Below are 5402 nucleotides of genomic sequence, written 5' to 3'. Positions count from 1 at the left end.
GATGTTGTTTTGAGAATAGATTGCAGCCTGGCATGTGGACAATATGCACTTGGCTGCTTTTTGGACATACAGGGGGCATTTGACAATGTACCCGTAGAGGCGTGGATGAGACAACTACAAATTGGCTCATTTCATGCTTTGGACAAGGAAAGCATCTTCAACCTTGGGGGACTGTTCAATAACCGTAAACCTCAAACAGGGCTGTCCACAGGGAGGAGTAATCTCGCCCCTGTGTTGGCTCCTGGTTGTCAATAGCTTACTAAATGAGTTGAATGGATCTAGACTCCATACACAGGGGTATGCAGATGACTTGGTCATACTTATAGAAGGCTTCTGCCTGGGTACTGTATGTAATTTAATGCAGAGGGGACTGAATATAGTATCCAGATGGTGCTGCAAGTAGGAACTTTCTGTCAATCCAWACAAGACAGAATTGGTTCTTTTTACTCATGAGAAGTCAAGGAAAGGTTACTCACCTCCAAAGTTGGAGGGTGTAGAACTCTCCCTGTCAGAGTCAGTTAAATTCTTGGGTGTCTATCTAGACAGGAAGCTAAACTGGAAAAGACATGCAAAAGAAAAGTGTAAGAAGGCAGCAATGTGCCTACATCAGTGCCGTAGAATTGCAGGTAGTTGTTGGGGACCTACCCCAAAGGTTATCAGGTGGATCTACACAGTGATAATCCGCCCCATGCTATGCTATGCTGCTTTAGTGTGGTGGGTTCGAGTCCAAGTTGGGGTGGCAAGAGTGATGCTCACCCATGTGCAATGATTGGCCTGCCTGAGCATCACAGGTTCTATCAGAACAACACCCACTGCAGCCATGGAAGTCCTACTGGACCTGGCTCCTCAAGATTTACATATCTTAGGGGAGGCCGCATCCAATGCAGTAAGGCCACGCCAGTCTGGTAGGTGGAAAAGCCTATCTGACTCACAGCACACTAGAATCTGGGACTGGGCAGTTGCTGCTGTTCCAGTAACTGCAGGACCTGGAGACAGAATGGTCAAAAAATACAATTTTGAGCCAAGTTTTAAGACAGAGATAGAAGACAGGTCTGTTTGGATTAACCTCTCTACGACGGACATGTCTACCAATCATTTCTACTGTTTTACAGATGGATCCTTCCTGAAGGGGTCAGTAGGTGCAGGGGTGCTTATCTTGCACAACCATAGTAAGAGAGAGCATAAATACCCACTAGGTTGTTTTGCAACTGTATCTCAAGCTGAGATATTTGCAGTCCACCAGTGTGTGGCATTTGTCAAAGACCTTCAGTGTACACAGAAGGAAATATTCATCCTAACAGATAGCCAAGCTGCTATTAGGGCTCTCTGAGGGCCACATTTTACATCATTACTGGCTTGGGAGTGTGCCGAAGCAGTCAACAACTGGGGAGAGATAACAGTGTTACTGTTAAATGGGTACCAGGACATACTGGCATTTATGGTAACGAGAGAGCTGACTACCTCGCAAAAGCTGGCAGTCAGGCTCACTTCAAAGGACCAGAGCCTGTTGTAGGTACCTCAACAACAGTCTGTAGGACTGCTCTACAGGCCTGGATTAGATGTCAACACTCAATCTGCTGGAGGGAGCTGACAGACTGTAGACAGGCACGGGAACTGATTAACGGCCCAAATCTAAAGTTTGGGAAAGCTCTCATCTCCCTGTCAAGGAAAACTCTAAGTACACTGGTTGGAGTCCTAACTGGGBACAATCTGCTCAACCGCCACAAAATGGTGATGGGACTCCATGACAATGGTCTGTGTGGTGCCTGTGGCATTGAACTAGAGACCTCTTTGCACTACTTAGGCCACTGCCTGGCTCTGAGTGGTCAAAAAAGAATTCTTGGGGACCCCTTTATGGATCCTGAGAAGCTCAGAACACTGTGTTTCTAATCTTGTRTCCTTCACCCGAGGGATGAGAAGGTTTGAATGAAGACCAGTGTCTTTTTGGGGAGAGCAATGGGCCCACTTAGGAGGCCTCCGCTCATATGGATTTTATATCCATCCCCATTCACCATAACCATAACCATTCTAAGGTACATGGCTGTTGCTATGTGACATCATTCTTGACCAACAATTGGGCTGCTAACTGCAACAGAGCTAAATATCAAAATGGTCCAGCAGTACCAATATGACGCACTCACACAGAGTGGAGAATCTGCTGCTCTGACAGAAAGCTCTGAAGAAGAAAATGAGGAGGAAAGTGTCACCAATGTTGGCATCTGTTGTTGTGGATTCTCAGTTATCCAGGATATGGGGAATTAAAGAAAAGAAAACAAAGCAACTTATGTTCTGTAGCTGACAAAGTGCAGAGTTGCAAGATTCAAACTGCACGAAGTTGGTATCTCATGATGGGTTATGTGCTCAACCTGACCAGAGGGACATAGGAGTCTTAGGTAATGCGACACAACCATCAGTTTGAACATCAGAAGTATCCAAATCAGTACATGGAATTGGGATGAACTGGGGTTTTTTTTAGTTGAAAATATTGGAATTGGGTCGTTCACACTGCAATGAAAAAGTTTTATATGAGTTGCCTGCGATGTGAACTGATGGTACATTTACACCAAACATGTTTTGAGCATCAGGAGCATCTGGTTTACATGCAAAGTCAATGGTGGATGCGCATCTAGGGGCGTCTAGAAGCCGAGCAGCGTGTCTGGCACATTTGGAGCAGCGCGGCTCGAATTTTTCCTGAATGTTGCCACTAAACCAAAACAGACGAACAGGAGATCTTTACCTGAAATCGACCGTCTGCAGTTGGATTTTCTGGCTGGAGATATCAGTACCGATGTGGGTCAGCTGGTTGGGCTGGCCAGGCCAGGCCAGTCCAGGCCAGGCCAGTCCAGGCCAGGCCAGGCCAGGCCAGGCCAGGCCAGGCCAGGCCAGGCCAGGCCAGGCCAGGCCAGGCCAGGCCAGGACAGGACAGGACAGGACAGGCCAGGCCTTGAAGTGCAAAGAGGCCATACTGTATGTCCTGGTGTCTCCATTCAGTTTTTCAGCCTCTGTCTGTACAGTCTTCACTCCTCCGCAGTCTGGCATTGTGACTGCATGCCCAGTCTGGTGGTCGCATTTCTGGTGTCCTGTGTCATCTTGAGTTGTTGTATTTTGTATTGTTGCATTTCTGTGAGCCTTTTGTTGTTGTTGCTGTTGTTTTTCTTGGGAGTGCTGCTCTAATGAATTCCAGACACAGGCTTTGATTATCATTCTTTGGCCCTTCGTCATTTTACAACTATTTAGACTCATGGTTTGTAGCACTCATCAGATTAGATAATTATCCCCATCTTCAACTCAAAGTTTGTCTTTTACTTAAGGTGCCAATGCAAAAGCCTTATCACTGTGCACCAGTTGTTTTTCCACTTCTGTCACAGTTTTGTAATGGCTACTCATGTTTTGTTTCATTTAGCTTTACAAAAAGCATTCAAAAACAAAACACAAACTTCATTAAAATGGGCATCACCACTAGTGTACTAAGCACTATTAGGACTCAGCTGCCTGCTCGCTCTGGCATGCTGCTTCCTTCCTCCTCTGACAGCTGGATACTCAGTTTTCCTTTTATCACTTGAAAAATGATTCAAACATTTCCTATATTACAATTCAGGAAAAAGTTTAATCAACAAAGACCAGCAAACACATATCTCCACTCTAGAGAGGATGGTCATGAGGTAATTTGCAACATTTCCTTATTATATAAAAACATAATGTTTATTTTGTGTTGTTTCTGGCAGCCAACGGGGTATCTTGTTATGGTAAGTGAATGCCTGAGGTATACAAAAAGTGACTTCTAAAGTGCATTAAAAAACTGAATGAATGCAGTTACATCTCTAATAATACTGACAAATCCATCACTCTAAGATGGAAGAGGCACCCTTCTGATCTGTTGTAAATCTCTCACACCCTGTCTGTCCCTCGCTCGTGTCCTGTCAACACTACAGCAGGCAGTGAGACAAGGTGCTGAAACTGATTGGCTCCCAGTGGKTCCCCAAAACCCCATTGGTGAATGTCTCTCTCAGGACTCTGAATACTCGGTCCAGTGTGTAGGATGGTTATCCTCTGATTGGAGGATCAGGAATCTGATCTCCAGCCCCTGCAGTGTGCTGAAGTGTCTTTGTTTCCTGAATGCCCACAGATGTAGTCATCAGTGCTTAAGTGAGAATATTAAAAAGTGCAGTATAATGTGTGTAAAACCATAGAAATGAAAGCACTGTAAGAGTGTTTGCATGAATCACTGAGACATTTTGTAAAGTACTTTGCAAACCCTAAGGAGGTTAATATGAAGCTGAGCTGTGAAGCATTTACCATCAGACAAGCAGAAGAACCAGTAGAAATGATTCTCAAACAAGCTGCTGTTGTGAGAAAATTAAAAGTTATTTCAAATGTACTCAATGCAAACTATGAAATCAAACATAAAATATTTATCCTGAATTATATCAAATGCAGTTTAAAAGTTTACTCCAGTAGTTTTCCAGATAAAGTGGAAGTCAGTGAGACAGTCTGCACCCTGAGGGAAATTTCAGAGAAAACCTGAAGTCATATAGCTGTAAGAGACACACTGGCTGAGGAAGACAATATGTGTTGATGCATAAAACTGTAYAGGAAGTGTAAAGACATTTTGTTTCAAAMGTTTTGCCACCTTAGAGTGTGATATTACACCATGTTGAAAATTCTGYGGCAAAATCTCCAAAAACTKTAAWAYTGTAACTTCAAACTGAAAAGTGTAAAACCCATTAGGTTTAGTTATAGTTATAGGTGTATAAAGTCTTGTAAAGTCACACTTAGTGTGATTTGGAGTCTTTCTGACCTACAGAGCTCCAAAGGGAGCTGGTACTTTGTACTGCTTTTGCAAAATTCCCACAGTTGTGTTTGTAGAAATATAATAGTTATATTTTTTGCCTTTTTTTGTATGAGATAAAAATTAATTTGTTTGAATTTTTCAAAATGCTTTTATTCATGCTATACCAAAATCTATGACTCCTACATATTTTGATATATTTTTAAAAAGTTTTTTCCAAAACTGTGGATGACTTGTCAGTTGGAGACATAAGAATCACTGAGAGAGTCACCACCTTTGATACCTTCAAGGACAACTCCACTGTCTTCTGGTTCATCTGCTGAAGCTTGTTCTTTAAGAAGATAAGTTCCAACAGTGGTGTCTTCAATGGCCTCGCTGATGGCACCTTCATCCTGGTTTAAACCAGACCCTGTCCTTCACTTTGCTTCGGACAAGGGTCTGGACTTGYTTCATAGAGAATCGATTTCTTGCAGGAGGCGTGGCTTCTGCTGAAGCATGTGTGTGTTGTYGCTGTGACGGAGGCTAAGCTAAGAAGCTAACCGGAAATTGCGTGTGCTGTAAACAACCCTACTGAGAGGAGAGAAGTACCGAGCTGAAAGAGACGACTGTAAAT

This window comes from Austrofundulus limnaeus, unplaced genomic scaffold (genome assembly GCF_001266775.1).
Source record: "Austrofundulus limnaeus strain Quisiro unplaced genomic scaffold, Austrofundulus_limnaeus-1.0 Scaffold692, whole genome shotgun sequence".
NCBI classification, from domain to species: domain Eukaryota; kingdom Metazoa; phylum Chordata; class Actinopteri; order Cyprinodontiformes; family Rivulidae; genus Austrofundulus; species Austrofundulus limnaeus.
This window is presented reverse-complemented; position numbering follows the sequence as displayed.